The sequence below is a fragment of the Nycticebus coucang genome, unplaced genomic scaffold, assembly GCF_027406575.1.
Source record: "Nycticebus coucang isolate mNycCou1 unplaced genomic scaffold, mNycCou1.pri scaffold_86, whole genome shotgun sequence".
Classification (NCBI taxonomy): Eukaryota; Metazoa; Chordata; class Mammalia; order Primates; family Lorisidae; genus Nycticebus; species Nycticebus coucang.
The window spans coordinates 51,883-69,491 of record NW_026515602.1 but is presented as its reverse complement, the minus strand read 5'-3'; the positions used below and the strand labels follow the sequence as shown (position 1 = coordinate 69,491).

Here is a 17,609-nt window from a genome sequence, read left to right as displayed (position 1 = left end):
ATATTTTGTCTCATATTAATATAGTCACACCCATTTTTATACTTATTGTTTGCATGGTATATCTTTTTTCATCCTTTTGCTTTCCACCTGTTTGTCTTTTTCTATTTAAACTGCATTTCCTATGACAAGATTTTGTGGATCTTTGGTTTTTATATACAGTCTGATGAAATCTTCTTTTTAGTTGTAGTGTTTAATCTACTTACAGTTAACATAATTGTTGATATGGCTGGGTTTAAGTTTATCACCTTTTTTTCTTTTTTTTTTTTTTAATTAAGTCTTTGTCCTTTATGTGCAAAGGCTTGAGGGTAAATAGTAACCTAATAAATTTTGTAAAGTATAGAATGTGAAGTATAAAATTGTAAGAACCTGGAAGGGTGAGGAAGCATGTGTAAAGGGTCAGGTGTGAACTGGTACAATAAACGGGCATTTTAAACCTCACATTTTAATAGAATTGTGTTTTCTTCTTTAAGAAATTACAAGGAGAAAAAGCCCATCATACATGACATTCACTCACTTTCATTTAACATAGCCTTCCTGGCATTTTCTTAGTTATTGTGCCAAGACATTTACATTCCACATTTACTAAGTTTCACATATACCCTTTTAAGATGCACCGCAGGTGTAATTCCACCAATCTCCCTCCCTGTGCCCACCTTCCCCCCTCCCTCCTTTCCTTTTCCCCCTCCCCCCTATTCTTAGGTTGTAACTGGGTTATAGCTTTCATGTGAAAGCCATAAATTAGTTTCATAGTAGGGTGGAGTACACTGGATACTTTTTCTTCCATTCTTGAGATACTTTACTAAGAAGAATATGTTCCAGCTCCATCCATGTAAACATGAAAGAGGTAAAGTCTCCATCTTTCTTTAAGGCTGCATAATATTCCATGGTGTACATCTACCACAATTTATTAATCCATTTATGGATCGACGGGCACTTGTCACCCACTTTTATACATTTTTCAGTGCTCTTCTTTACAACTCATTTACTACATATAGATTCAGGATTCCTCCTCCTATTATTTCCCTTTTAAAAAAATAATGTCTTTTAGTAAAAGGAGAACAATTTATATGATATGAAGAGAATACAGAGTATGGAAATAATGCCTTTTAGAATCTCCCACAGTATAGGTCTAACAAGGAAATATTTCGGCTTTTGTTTATTTGAAAATAACTTTTTAATTTTTATTTTGAGGATATTTATGCTGGATATAGAATTCTGGGCTTACAGATTTTTTTTCCTTCAGCAATTTAATATTACCATCCAAAGCATCACTAATGTAATTCAACTTTCACTGTTCTGATAAGAGGTAAGCAGTGACTTTCACTTACACAGAAGGTGTCTTTTTTTCCTCCTGGCTGCTTTAGTTTCTTTTTATCTTTGCTTTCTAGCTTTTTTTTTTTTTTAAAGGGTTTTTTTTTTTTTTTTTAATTTGGCCAGGGCTGGGTTTGAACCCGCCACCTCCAGCATGTGGGACTGGTGCCCTACCCGCTGAGCCACAGGCGCCGCCCTTTGTTTTCTAGCTTATGACAGGATGCCTATTTACAAATGTATATTTACACTGACATTTACTAAACTTCTTGAATCTGTAAATCAATGTTTTCCATCAAATTTGGGAAATGTGGGGCCATTAGTTTTTCAAATGTTGTTCACTCTCTTCTTCTTCTGGAAATCCTATTTTTTCATACAGGTCCCTGAGGTTTTTCTTCAAACTTTGTTCTATTTGGTCTGCAGATTGGATAATTCCTATTGATTTGTCTTCAAGTTCATTGACTCTTTCTTCTGCCATCTCTATTATGCACTTAAGATCATCCAATGAATTACTCATTACAGACATCATACTTTTCAGTTCTAAAGTTTCATATTGGTTCTTCTATTATTCTTTCTATTTCGCTCAACATTCTCTACATATTAAACTCACTGTGGCTATGTTTTCGTTTAGTGCTTTGAATATATTTTACTTTAGTTCTTTGTACCTTTTTTGGTATATTTTTATAATAGCTGCTTTGCCGTCTTTGTTAAATCCAACATCTGGGCCATCTCAGGATTGGTTTCTGTTGAATTCTTTTTTTCTTTGCTTGACAATAGGTCCTGTTTTGCTATTTCCATATACACATTGCTGATGATACCCTGCAGAGAGTCTGGTTTCTGTTCTTTTTCTCTAAAGAGATTTTTGTTTTGTTTTGTTTTTCAAAATGTTAAGGGGGTACAAATGTTTTTGTTACATAGCATGAGTCAGGCTATAAACGAGTCCATCACACAAATACTGTTCATTGTACCCAATAGGCATTGTACACCTCTCCTTCCATGCCCCTCCCCCTTGGTTTCCAATGACTTTTGCTTCCCTCTGCTCCTGTGTGCCCTGTCAGGTAGTTCTGATTTATTAGAGAGTGCATGTGATTATTTTGGGGTAGGCAATTCAACTACCTGGAAGACCATCTTAAACTTAGGTACCTGGGTAAGACTTGCATTATAAAAGTTTTGCTAGGGCAGATCTGTAGAATGCCCAGGGAATTTCCCAAGTCCTTTTAAATTGCTGAGTTTGGATTCAGCATCCAAACTCCATCCTCCTTGAGGATCTCTATCAAGGATTGATGGTTTTAGAGGAGGTCTTACTCATGGTTATGTTCTTACTGCTAAGGCATGGCGTTTCTGGTCTTTCTGGTATCCCAGATTGGTGCCTAGACATCTCTTCATTCTGGTAAGGCCAGACCTTCAATGTCCTCTAGCCCTGCTCACCCTCCAGCATCTCTATTCTGTTCTCAACCTTATAGGCACCACAGTCTGAAAAGCAGCATGTGGTCTCTTCCTGCATGTGTACAGTTTAGCTCTTAATCCAATACTCATGAGCAACTATATGAAGACCTCTGCAGCCCTACCTCTGAGCAGTTCCCCTGGCTCCCCATCCTACAGATGGCCAATTCACCTGGCCCAAACTCAGGTCTTTGCCTCCTGGTCTCAGTAGGACCACTGTGCTCTTCTTGGAAACCAACTCATTGCTCCGCAGTTAAGAAACTACTCTCAGGCAGAAAACTGAGGCAATCATACAGCTCACTTTCCATATTGCACTGCCTGTACATAAAAACAGTAACCACCTAGGTGATGCCTGTGGCTCAATGGAGTAGGGCACCGGCCCCATATGCCAGAGGTGGCGGGTTCAAACCTAGCCCCAGCCAAAAAACTGCAAAAGGGAAAAAAAAAAAAAAACAGTATCTACATATATTTTGTCCAGTTTTAAAATTGATTAAGGTGAGTTATCTATCCAAGTACCAGTACTTCATCATGGCTAAGGGGGAAATGCCTCAGAGTTAAATCTAGTATTCAACTACCCTGTTTCCCTGAAAATAAGACACCCCCCCAAAATAAGACCTACTTACAGGAAAGATAAGACGTTCCCTGAAAATAAGACCTAGCGCGTCTTTGAGAGCACACCTTAAAATAAGACACTGTCTTATTTTCGGGGAAACAGGGTAGAGTAATTAACTCGACTTAATTTGCATCTCTAGCTCTCTTTCTACCTAAGTGGTTTCTTCTCATTCTTTACTATGGGAACTCCCTTTTTACCTATTATCCCATTGTAAGCAGTCTCAAATTGTTTTCATAAGTGGAAAATTACAATTACAAATAAATAACAACAACCCAATCTATATTTTACTACTTATCACATGAACTATTTTTAGTGATACACAGAACGGATGCCCCACACAATCTTTAGCCACAAAGAACTTATTTCCAAAGCAAAAAGCTCTATCTGTCATATTACCATAGAATAGACACCTATTTTTAGGTCAATGGCTTCAGAGCACTTTGTCTCAGTGTCGGGCTTTGTTTATTGCTCCACCACAGACCATGGTGGGAAGAAGAGGGACAGCAGGGAGTGTCCTGGCCCATCAAGCCAAGGACTGCAAAGGGTCACAAAGAACTCCTGTGGGAAACGTTTTATTTTATGCATCAAATATGAAGTAAGAGTAGACTAGGATTGAGAGAAAGAGAAGAGCAAAACAACACGTCAGCAACCTGTTTCACTGACATAGTTATCATTTCACCTTTACAAGAGATGGCAATCCCTGATTGATAGTTTGATTCACTCGCTGATGGATGTATTTCAACATTTCCATACTTCTGGAGAGCTACCAGAGGCTTCAAATACTAGTGTCCATATTAGAAATTATATCCACTTTACTAATATCAGAAATTGAACCAATGAGATACAATGCTAATTATTCATATAATCATTTATCATTTACATTCTGAGCACAAGGAATAAGCATAATTTTGCATAGAAAATTTCCAATTCCAATTCTTAGCAGACCACATCTTGAAAGACTATTCAAACATTAACTACAGATTGTTACTATACCCCCCAAAATGCTAGAGATTAATCACAGTCTAAGCAAACTTAAAATGCCTCTTTAAAACTACAAAGTGGACATAAACCTATGGCTTACTTCATAAATGATCACAGCAAAGGAAAATGTACAGGAGACTTAAGAATGTTTTTCTAGGCATAGTCTGGAAACATCAAAAGATTGCAACCCAGTGAAAACTCAAAACCCTGGATTTCTTTTTTTTTTTTTTTTGTAGAGACACAGTCTCACTTTATGGCCCTCAGTAGAGTGCCGTGGCCTCACACAGCTCACAGCAACCTCCAACTCCTGGGTCCAAGCGATTCTCTTGCCTCAGCCTCCCGAGCAGCTGGGACTACAGGCGCCCGCCACAACGCCCGGCTATTTTTTGGTTGCAGTTTGGCCTGGACCGGGTTTGAACCCGCCACCCTCTGTATATGGGGCCGGCGCCTTACCGACTGAGCCACAGGCGCCGCCCTGGATTTCTTTTTTATAATTGATGAATGGAAATCACCTTGGGACCTGCTAAATAAAATTTCCTTGCAGTAAGATGATTCTGAAGAAATTCAAGAGAATGAAATTTCCTTGATATAACATTATTCTGAGGAGATTTGAGAGACTCAGGGCATAATTCATATTTTAAGTATGTGTGAGAGACAACCCTCGAGAGTCCCTGCACCGCCACATAAAAGCCACTTTCCTGCAAGCATTCTTGAGGAAGCAATCTAAAGACAAGAAAGCAACCCGAATTCCCAGAGTAACCATCATGTTCTTGGTGCAGGATAGCTATTTCTCTGTTTGATTATGTGCTCCTAAAGGACTACAGAGTCTAGTTTCTGTCTTTCACTTGCTCTGACAATTGGCCATTACGGATACTTTTTTTAGGATTAACTTGTGCCGAAAGATGGAAAGAAAGGCATTTCATTAAGGCATTCAATTAAGATGTCAGAATATATCTTTTGTATCCCCCCAAATAAATGTTTGTTTCATCTTCTGAATACATATACCTGTGAAAGGTTGTACACAAGGGCAAACTCACACAAAACAGAGCTGTGGACAGGGGGGCGCGGATGACAGAGGGAGGGAGGGCATGAGGTGGGATCGCCCTAATGTGCACCTTGTGAGGGTGTAGAACACGTTCCCTGGGTGAGGAGCTCCTCTAAAAATGGAACGCACCCTGGAAGTGAGAACAACATAACCTAAAAATTGTACCCTCACATTAATTTGAATAAAGTTTAAAAAAAAGATAAAGATATGCAGTATTAATTTTGGGATTACTATATATTGTCAAAACCAAAAAAAGAACGTAAATTACTTTTTTCACTTAATCATAGTTATTTCCTGTCCCTCTAAAAGGACTTATTGGTCTATAAGCTTTTATTCATGCTTAAATATATAGATAAGTACAAAACATATACTATCAAATGTAAGTTATTACTATCATTAAGCTTTTATTGCTCTTGAACCTTCTACTGGCGTCAGTAATACTTTATAATTGCACTGAACATTAACAGGATAAAGCCTGGTGAATGGCTGATTTTATTTTCACTTATGAATATGAGACTTACTAATCTCCACCATAAAAGTTCAATAATGAGAGCTCTTTTCAGAAATACATCACATGATGCTTAATGCTAACTGAAAAATAAATTGATTCAAAACAAAAAAATTATCAAATCACATGACAAAACTTCTGCTATTGAAAAAGACAGGACCAAGCTGGGTACGGTGGCCTGTAAGCCCAGCATTTTGGGAGGCTGAGGTGGGAGAATTATTTGAGAGTAGGAGTTCAAAACCAGCCTGGGCAACATAGTTAGACCCTGTCTCTACAAATTTTTTTTTAATTTGCTAGGTAGAGTAGCACCTGTAGTCCCAGCTACTTAGGAGCCTGCGGCAGGAAGACTGCTTGGAGATTGAGGTTATAGTCAGCTATGATCTCTGCACTCTAGTCTCAGTGATAGAGCAAGAATCTGTCTAATAATAATAATACTATAATAATAATACAAAAATAAACCCTAGGTGAAAAATCACTACTTTAGACTTTAAAATAAAAATCCAAAAAAGGCTATTTACTTTCACTTACTACTTTCTACAGAAAATCAAATTCAAGGTCACCAACAACCTCTATGTTGCTGAATCCTATGGACACTTCCCAGTTTTTACTTCACCTGATTTCTCCACACCTTTGACCTGCTGACTTCCTCACCCTTCTGGAAATGCTCCACTCCTTGGCCCCTGAATCCCCCCGTCCACCAATCCCAGGGTCTCCTGACTCCTACCTGTCTCTTCTCAGTGTCATTTGCAAATTCTTCTTCTGTCCCTCCTACAAATACTGGTACACCTCAGGGTTTAATGCATACCTCTGTTAACACTTTCTGCTGCACAGTGAAATCCTCCACTCCTGTTTGTCATCTGTGAAAGCATTCATTTGCATTGAGCTCTTTATTGTCACATATTGGACACTGCCATTTGAATATTCCAACATGTTGGACTCAATTATTGCTCTTAGTATGTTCCTTGTCAGAGTGAAGACGATCACCTTATACTCAGATCAGAAACCCGAACATTATCTCAACCCATCGCTTTCCTCAATTTCATTTCCAAACTCACAGGTTTTGAGTCTCAAGCTTCCACCTGCGGTGCATCTTACAAGGGTACATGTGAAACTTAGTAAATGTAGAATGTAAATGTCTTAACACAATAACTAAGAAAGTGCCAGGAAGGCTATGTTAACCAGTGTGGTGAAAATGTGTCAAACGGTCCATAAAACCAGTGTATGGTGCCCCATGATCACATTAATGTACACAGCTATGATTTAATAAAATAAATAAATAAATAAATAAAAAATAAAGCTTCCTAAGCACATGCACTGCTCTCCCTTTCCTCTGTCACCCCTCTGCTCAGCCCTTATCATTTCCCCCCAGATTACTGCCAACGGTCTCCCTCCTCCATTCCTGACTTTCTCCACCCAATTCTCTATACCCTACTCCCCAAATCATCTTCCTAAAGTACAAATCTGTCACATGAATTCCCTGCTGACACACCCTCAAGGCCCCACTCCCTCGTATGGTCCATGAGACCATCAAAGTCTGACACGAGCTTTGTTCTCAGGCCCCCCACCTTCCATCTCCTCTCCGTCACACTAAACTTCTTCCAGTTATTAAAACTGCAATATCTCGGGCGGCGCCTGTGGCTCAAAGTGGTAGAGCGCGCTAGTCCCATATACCAGAGGTGGTGGGTTCAAACCCAGCCCTGGCCAAAAACTGCAAAAAAAAAAAAAAAACAAAAAAAAAACTGCAGTATCTCTCTGTCCTCCAGGCCTTGCCATGTGCTAGTCCCTCTTTCTAGAGCACCTCTCTCTTTCCTGAGCCCTCCATTTCACACCTGCAATTAAGCATCTGTGGGTGTGAAGATGAAACTTAGCTAAGAAGAAACTTTGCCCCTCTCGCCTGCTCCCCGGCACCCTTTACACAGCCAACTGCAGTTCACCAAAACTCTAGGACTGGGACTTATTCAATAACGTATCTTTGGTGTCTACTTTGGTAAATATTTATCAAATTGTTGGATATTTATCAATTGTTGGTGTTTACTCCCTTTCCCAACTTTCGGGTACATATTTTTCAGAACTGTTCCTGGGAGATGACTCATCCAGTAAGTGACAGAGGAGTCACTGCCCACTGTAAAGAGTGGGTGAGTCTACTAGAGACCCCACCTGAGGTGCTGGATAGAGGCCTGTGAATGCCTCTCCAGCGGCAGGCGCTGGGGCACAACTGGAAATGTGAGACTCAAGGTCTTGCTTGAAATTTTTGAGCTCTAACAGCTCAAAGTTACACTTTGTATATCAAAGTTACACAGTCATTGTGACGGGGTGCAATATTAAAACACTAACAGTCAGTAGAGAAACACCATCAAATTTATTTTCCTGTCTTCAAGAAAGGTAGATCACCAAGGTCCTCTTTAAAAATATCTGTTCAAATATCTCTCTCCAGAAGAATCTATGCTTCTGACTGCAGACCAGACCCAGATTGATTTTCTATGAGTTACGCCTTTCCTGACGGGCAGGCAGATGATCAGAGGTTGACTTTACTCTTGGTCAATTTTCAAACACAAACTCAGGAGTTAAGTCATAACTCAGGCTTTTATTAACACAGTGAACCTCAGGCTGAGGCCCTAATGTTCACCAAGGACAAAAGACATGACTTGTAAGATATTACTAACTATATCCTCTTCAGAAGTATGAAAGTGTAACTTTATAGGTAAAAGGCTCAGTTCTACACTTAGAGAAATCCAGATTCTAATCTCAGTTTACTATCTATATGATTTAGGGTAACTCAAACTCTCCAGGTTTTAATTTCCATATGAATGGCAATTCTTTGACAGTGTTTTAAATAGAATAATTGAACTAATATACACAAAGAGTTTAATATAATGCCTGCTACAAATATTCGCTACCTTAATTAGCTATTCATCCTTCTCTCTTACATGTTTTCTAAATCAGGCAGCGATTACTGGAGTTAGCAAGGGCAGAGGGAACATCTCTCAGTTTTGTAAGTTACGATGTTTGCATTAATTACTAGAGGATTACCCACCACAATAAGAGAACCAAACCACACTTCCATATTCCACTGGAGGGAATATGCAGTCCTCTTAGATGTCAAAACATTCATTTCATTATGATTCAAAGAGAAGAGAATGACCTGCCAAAACACCAACCACTAGGCTTCCCACAACACGTGGATGTCTCTGACAGGTGTCTCCATTCCAAACACTGACCAGGCCAGCAGCCGGAACAGATGGCCCCGCTGGCAACATAGGCCTTTTCATCCGCCTGCGGTTTCTCACAGGTGCTGGGAGAAGGCGAGATAACTCAGTGTTTTCTGTTGTTTTGATAACCTTAACTGCTGTCTTTCCCACAGGCCAATTTTATTTTGGACATATTTCTATTTTTTAATATTTGACAACTGAAGACACTGGTAGCAAAAATAAAAACGTTTTTTTGAAAACTGATCTCATACACACATAATCATACAGCTGGCTTCTTCCCAGCCATCATTAATTTCCTTTCCCTTGAGCCTTTTTTCTCACCTCCATATCAGTGTAACCATCATCAAAATATCACAAAATCTGCTTGTAAGCATTTTTCACAAGCTGGGTTTAATACCGTAGTGTGTTTAAATAAGACATTTCCCCTTTTCTAAAATGAAAAAAATGCAAAAATATAATCATTCTTCCTCATGGTAGCCACGGCAGAGCACACTTGCTCTTTGTCTGTGTAACTTCCAGATTAAAACAGATGGGCTGACTTAAGAAACAGGTAATTTTAACATCCACCTTCACAAGCAGAATGGTGGCATGGCACATTAAAGTAGAAAAGCTTACACGTTCTAGGTGTAATTTATTAGTAACTTTTCCTTAGAACTTGACAAAGGTTTAAAACACAGAATAGAATTTTATACACAGAAAACATCTCTTTTTAAAGATATTTTAGCTATTCCTTTATTTTTGGCTCATTTGTGATATAGCTCATGAATAACTGCCATTATGAAGCTGTTCCTTTAAACGTGAGAAAACTAAGGCACCAATAATTATAGGTTGTGTATACCTAATGTTCCGTTCATTAGCTGGAATCCAGTGTAAGAGCCCCTCCCTTATCATCATCATCGTCATCGTCACCAGGTACAGTGGTCAGGAGCACAGCTGTGTTAAGTGGGACCTAGGTTCAAATTCCTGTTCCTGACCTTCCTAGCCCTATGACCTGGAACAAGTTGCTCAACTTCTCTGAGCTTCCATGTCTTCATCCAGGAACCCGATAAGCACTCCATAAGGTACTTCTTATTATTTATCATTTACTTCTAACATAAATATAAAAGTATGCCAAGGCCTCCCCATCTTAAACAAACTAATTCTCTCCAACTTCATTTAACTACTGTTTGTTTTTCCTCCCTTCCATTTCCTTAATTACTATTAAGTGCTCAATCCATTACAGTCTGCTTTCTGCTTCTACTAAAACTGGTCTGACGGTGGCCACCAACTACCACTTCTCTGCCAAATCTAGTGGATGTACTCATTCCTCGTCTTCCTTTACCTCACTAGAGAGAGCATTGACCCTGTTGGTCAGGTTGTCCTTGTTAAAACTCTCATCTCCTGTAATTCACGTGATAACCCTCTCTCCTGATTTTCTTCCTACCTTCTTGAGCCTGCTCCTTCTGAATTCCTGAAAACTCCTCTTCCTCACCTCCTGAACTGTTGGCATCATCAATGGAGGCAGAAAAAGAGCTTTCGGCTCTTGTTGGCTCAACAAACATGACCCTTTGTGATCTGGCCCCTGCTTGCTCTTGTAGACTCGGTCTCTCCAATTAATCACATTTCTATTTCTGCCCCTCTCTCCCAGTCCTTTTATGCCATCGACCTACTTCCAAATCCCTGCATGCACCCATTGTATCCTGCTTCTCAGCCTTCCAGAAGACACGTCTTTTTCTTAGGTTCTCTCTCCTCCCTCCACATTTTCTCTGTATTTAGCCTTCAAAACTCAGCTCAAGCATCACCTTCTTCTCAAGCTGTCTCAACAGGGGCTGAAAAAGTCATCTTTAATATTCTACCCTCAGCTGAGGTTTCATAAATAGAGACAGGCTTCCCTATAGAGCCCTGGCAAAATTACAGAATCATGAGGAAATAAAGAATTGTTATTGTTTTAAGTGGCCAAGTTTGGGGATGTTTGTTAGGCAGCAATAGATAGACAAAACACCCCAAAACTCACTACATTTTAAGTTCTTCAAAGGCAGACTCATGTTGCGTTGAATACTGTATTGAAAACAACAATTCTTTGGTTTATGAAGCCCCCATGAATGATTAGTCAACTAACCACCCAACCAACCAGTCAACTAATGAGCCAGTCCATCAGTCAAAGTGGTCTAAAGTTAGTCTTTTCCCTTTAATTTAATTAAATGTTTCTTTGAACGTGGAAGCCAACAAAATGGGGAAAAGGGAGAGATAAGGAGAAGAATGAATGCTAAGTAAATTCATGTCTCTGGAGGGACTTACCGACCTAAAGTTCTAGCTCTGATCTGCTCTTATCACTACAGTCTCACTTCTATTTCCTACTACATATTTCCATTGAAGTATGTCCCTCTCTCTTCTGCCAAACCTAAACTTTTTACAAACCTTTATACCAGGGTCCTATTTGATCTTTTTGGCTATGTTACGATCATTGTTCATTCTTGAAATCTCAGTCAGCTTTGATTTCTGCCTTCTTCTCCCTACAAATATATTCCACCTTATTATTAATTTAGACCAATTTGCCTTGGTAATTTTTTTTTTTTTGGGCCAGGGATAGGTTTGAACCCGCCACCTCCAGTATATGGGGCCAGTGCCCTACTCCTTTGAGCCACAGGCACTGCCCTGCCTTGGTAAATTTTTTTTGGTGATTCGTCCTTTCCTTTAAACTCCTTCTTCCCTCGTGCTAGCTTGGACTCACATTACCCCATTTCTGTATTAGTCAAATGTCTTATGATTATAATGCTGTATTGAGAGTCTTATAGTTACATTTCCAAGTCCTGATATGTCTAATGAAGCCTTTTTGTAGATGAAACATTTAATTTCAGGGCAAATAGGTTAAAGAAAATGGTAATTATTTCAATTGTCATTACTCTTTCCCAAAATAAATATTATTTGTAACAGTGAAAGGAAATCAGTTTTAAAAATGATATCCATGAAGTGACTAAACATTAGAACCTATTATTTGACAAATCTTATTAATGAGCAGTGTCATAAGAATAGATGACAGATGATGACTCTAGTGAGGAAGCAATCTGAATTTGTTTTTGTTAGCCTGAAAGCCAACATGAAATAAATAGGCAAAAGAAAAGGGGACAAAACCCAAGCTGGAACCCCATCTCTATTGTATACATCAGTTCAACCTTTGTTAATAGGATAGGGAATTCATTATTTATATCAAGAGGAAATGGACAAACATTTTATGCCTGATAAGATTTTTTTCTTTATGTGTCAAATTCTTTAAAGGATCCAACTGAAAGATAGTCTTCATCATGGGAAGTTTGGAGAAAGAATTTATCCATATGCTAAATCTATCAAAGCTATTTCATGATTCTGTACCAGCTGAAGCTAACCCCAATTACCCTTTTTTCAATCAAGGGATTATCTTTCATGTACACATTAATGCACATCTTGATTTTAAGCAACAGTGAGTTATTTGCTTTGTGAGAATATGAAAGTCATCTTGATATTCAGAACAGAAAAAAAAATTCATTCTAATTAAGTAAATCCCATAATGTTATAATCTTATCTAGGAAACAGCTACGAGATAAGAATAGCTGTTTGCAAACTAACAATTGAGTTAACAATTAAGGTCACCTAACCTTATCTATCCCTACTAAAATGTCCTATTTTTCAGTCATTGTAAGAATGTATCTTATCACCAATAATAATTCCATATCAAAAATGTTTCTGCCTTCACAGCAGGTGCCACAAAGTATGTATTTTTAGAAAGCTTCCACCCTTGAATTCATTTACTAGCAATCTAGTGGTGATTTACAGTGGACAAGAGGAAATTAAGAATAGGAACAAATGAACACATGTCGTAGGACAACATACAAATAAAGGCAAAACAATAACAAGGCCAAGGTGAGAACCAGTGCAAGGTGATTTTCCACTTCACACAAATGTTTTTATATCCAGATTACTACTGAGGGATCTTTATTAAATTACAGAATACTTACTCCAAAATCTCTGCTTGTTCCCATCCTTGGGTCAATTTTGCCAATTTAATTTCCAAAGACAAAGCATGCCCACCTAGACAAAAGGCAGTTGCTGAAAGGGAGTTTGGGGGAATGTAGAAACTACCTCCTCTTCAAAATTCAGTATTTGGCACTCCAGACAGCCTCATAAATTACACCAATCTTGGTGTTGGCCAATTAAGTTACACAGAAGTTAGAATTAGTTGAATACCCTGCAGTGGGTCTTAAGTGAGTCAAGGTGACCAGAGGAAAGTTGCCTAAATGGTATACAGAGTGAAGATGTCTGTTCCTGGTACAGTAAACAAGACCAAACCAAAAAGATTTGCAAGAGAGAGGAAATAAGGTGCTAACTCAAATACCGGCAACTGAAAGGAAAATTATGTAAGGGACATCCAAAATGCTGAAAAGCAAAAGAAAAATGAATGGTGAATGCAGAATATGATTGTCTTAACACAATAACTAAGAAAATGCCAGGAATGCTATGTTAACCAGTGTGATGAAAATGTGTCGAACTGTTTATAAAACCAGTGCATGGTGCCCCATGATCGCATTAATGTACACAGCTGTGATTTAATACTAATAAAAATAATAATAATAAAATGGCAAAAGAAAATGCAAAAAAAAAAAAAGAAAAATTAATGGTGTAGCATGACCATGCTTTGTGGTCTACACTGGCTGTGACAGATGGGATGGGAGGAAGGGACGGAGAACCGAGAGCTAGATGTTACATGAGTAAGAGGTTTCTGTGGTTAGACATGAGAACAATATAGTCTAGACAAGAAGGGCACTCGAGAATTGTCCCATGGAGAGGAGGGACTCTGCTTTTGCTCTAATTAAATTGTTTTGGTATGTTCATGGGTGTCACTGGTGGGAAGCAAGAAGAATGGCTGGATTTAATGAAGAAGCACCAGAATTGGGAAAGTTCTTCCATTTCCTTGCCTTAGCATTTGACATTTTCAGAGGAGTTCTGGGGAGAATGTGCTCATCTCTCATTACTCATAGCCATAAAATGGCAAAGTAATAGGAACTAGTCCAGATGGTTCAGAGGAAAACTCTAACATGGATACACTGTGCTTCTTTCCTGCCAAAAGTTAGTGAAAAAACATTTACTCCCCTCAAATTGCTGGCATTTTCATTGCCTTATCCTGCCCCACAGAGGTTTTCTACTGCTTCAGATACCCCAGGACTCAAGAAGAGTTCTGAGCTCTTCTTCTGTTGTGGTCCCGAATCTCAAACTTTCTTCCCCCTATATAAAGTCTTGTGGCTCCCAAAATGACAGCTGGATCTGAGCTCTTCTATACTTGCTCTTTTAAGAAAAGATTATATAACCCGAGAACCTGGACTCAAATAAATATTTATGGGGTGAAGGTATGGAGAGACCCGGAGGGGAATCACAGAAATTGCTTTGCTCTCTCCACCTCACCAGATGTCTTCATTAGCCTCTTCTCTCAGATGGGGCTTGAGATTGGCCACCAAAAGCCGTAGAAAATCCCAAAAGTGGAATCAGAAACTGCATTAGTGCTTATGTTTCCCTGATGTTATTATACTTAAAACAACATCTGCCATTTCCTAATCCCGCCTAATCATTTAACAAGTTTTTTAAAGATCATCTATTTAGCATCTTGCTACAGATACAGCCTCAAAGTGTGGTAAAGAAGACCCCCTGGCAGAGTGACTACTAGCCTACTGTTGGCCTTTGTAGAAAGCAGAAAGTTATCTCCCATAGGCGAAGCCACATGGTACCCCAGCTTGGTGATCCTGGCAGACACAGTTCTGCACCAAAGCACAAGACCTGGTGAGCCAGCATGAGCCGGATGCCAGCCCCACTCCAGGAGGCTCTGTGTAAAGCACTAACTGCATGACTCTGCCCTCCCCCAGCCCTGCTCCCAGGCTCTGACCACTAGTAGCACATCTCTGCATGACTCCGACTGACCCTTCCTTATCAGTCTGGCTCTCTGGTCCTGGATCCCAGGAGCATCCCAACATCCTCACTTGGCCTGCTGGCCACTGCCCCCAACCTAAGACCTCAGCATGCTGAGGACTAATGAGTTACAGCTCCTTGTTCTGACCTTTTGTCATCCAGTTCTTCTTCTGACAAGAGAGAATACACAGAGGCCCAAACAGCCAATTATACAAACTTATGCTTATCACAGCTGATAGCATCCAGAGCAGAGACACAGTTTACATTATCTTTTAACTATTCCAAGCACTGAGATCCCAGGCTGGTTTAGAATGTGAAAACAATCTATACTTCCTGTCATTTAAGTAAAACACTCTTGCTTTTCTGATGTCACACTTTTTGGAGGTGATGAGCTTTGCTGGCAGCTCTTGCGCTCTTTGGGAATGCTGGTAGCAAGATGATGGCCAATGCTACCACCGAGAGTGTTAACAGCAGAGGACTAAAGGCCAGAACACTTATTTCTCTTTGAGAATATTACCAACCACTTAATATGCAACTTATGAGCTAAAGTCCACAACTCATAGAAAGTGTGAAAAGCTTTATGAAATTTTATACTTTTTAGAGTCCTGAGGATTTAGTAGGCCTGGCATAGGCCACTGAAGGGCACCCTTCACATTTCAATCACTCTTGATAGAACCAGCTTAGACGGTGTCACAGGTTCCTTCAAAAGATTCTACATCCTTTCCAGGATTATCTCATTCCTTCCACTTGACAGAGACACATTATGGAGGTGGGGGAGGAGGGCAGAGACACTGAGGCAACAACAGGGGATGACACTCTAAAGACCAGGAAGGACCGCCGAATGAGTTCAGTTTTCTGTAGTTAGCTACAAAGACCCAAATACTTCCTCGTAGGAGAGAATAAGCAGCACCAACCCTAAAATCCTTGTTTAAAAGACTAGACTCTAGAAACATTTTCCCGGCCTCATCCAAGCAGGTAGACACAACACAGAATTTGTGCCAGGTAAAAGCATGACCTTTCCAAAACTGACTTAGCTGGCACTGCGAGTGAGGATGTCTCTGGGTTCCGGCCACATAGTTACCCCCAGTTCAATTCTCCTCCTGGCCAGTGACCTTTTGTTCACATCCTCCTCTCTTTTATGTTTCCTTGACTTCCTTCATTCGGGCCCTTCCCATGGAGCCTCCGTGGTTGTTTACAGTCTGCCTCTGGTTTTCCTCTCCTACATCCTTTATGTCTTCACCATTGACACTGCAGCTACTCCTGCTTTAAATCTGTCTAGGTGCTCAGGCCCTTGTTTTAATTGTTGGGGATTCATCGAGGGTAGGCACTCAGAACTTTTTAAAAATAATTTTCTTTCTAGTGCAGGGAGACTGTTATTTCTTTTCATTGCGACTGTGGCATGCCGTGTCCACTAAATGATAGGAGATATCTTTGGGATTCATGCCACAGCACCCTACTATGGGGAACACAAATGCCCTTTAGATACACGTCATCAAGCTCACTATATACACGTAGAGAATTAAGCCCTGCAGAACATGAGGTGACCCTAGATATACAAGTGAGAAAACAAGTCCTATTGTTTGAAGCCTTTGAAATTTTGCACATATATATGATAGTACCGACTTACTTCCGAACAAACTCAAAGGGTGCAAGGCAGATGAAAAACATTTACTGAGAACATGTTATACTTTGGTAGGTTTTCCTCTATCATTTCATCCAGTTCCCACCACACCACGTAAGTATTAGGGAATTTGGGTAACATTTTTGAAGACCACAACCAGTTCTGCTCAGGTCTGAGTCTTTAGCTAAACAATTCTATAGGGCTAACACATCTGTAATATGTTGTAGCTTATGATTCATAATATATTTCATACATTTGAAAGAGCAATTACAGAGAGCATAACATCTAATTCAATCATTTAAAATATAATTTATAACACACTTGATAGCATAATTTTTATTTTAAAATATACTTTTACAGTATTTCTTATTTTAACATAGACTTCATAATATGCTTTTTTTTTTTTTAAATATGGAACGCTTCATGAATTTGCGTGTCATCCTTGCGCAGGGGCCATGCTAATCTTCTCTGTATCATTCCAATTTTAGTATATGTGCTGCCGAAGTGAGCACCATAATATGCTTTTATAGTATACTTTTAGTTTTTAAATATAGTTTAAAAACTTTTTTTCTATGTTATAATCTGATGAAGACTTACAACTATAGTCTTTCACCTCAAGCTGCCACTTCTATGGCCACATCTCAACGTGCTGTCATAAGTTTTCTCTGCAACACGCTGTAAACATAGGCCTGGCAAATCACAGTGGCTCTCGCCTATAATCCCGGCATTCTATGGGCCAAGGCAGGAGAAGCCCTTGAATTCAGAAGTTTGAGAACATCCCGAGCAAGTGAAAGATCCCGCCTCTACTAAAAATTAAAAAAGTTAGCTGAGCTTTGGGGTGGGCACTGTAGTTTGAGCTACTCAGGAGGCTGAGACAGGACGATTGCTTGAGCTCAGGAGTTTGAGGTTGCTATGAGCTATGATGATGCCACTGCACTGTGGCCTGGAAGACACAGTGAGACTCTGTCTCA

General features: G+C 39.5%; 1 non-coding gene across 1 annotated transcript; it reads right to left on the bottom strand.

The window, feature by feature from the left end:
* Nucleotides 1–17,043: 17,043 nt before the first annotated feature.
* Nucleotides 17,044–17,150, bottom strand: LOC128579628 (U6 spliceosomal RNA). The gene has a single exon (XR_008378231.1). It is a non-coding gene; the product is annotated as a U6 spliceosomal RNA (small nuclear RNA).
* Nucleotides 17,151–17,609: the final 459 nt, after the last annotated feature.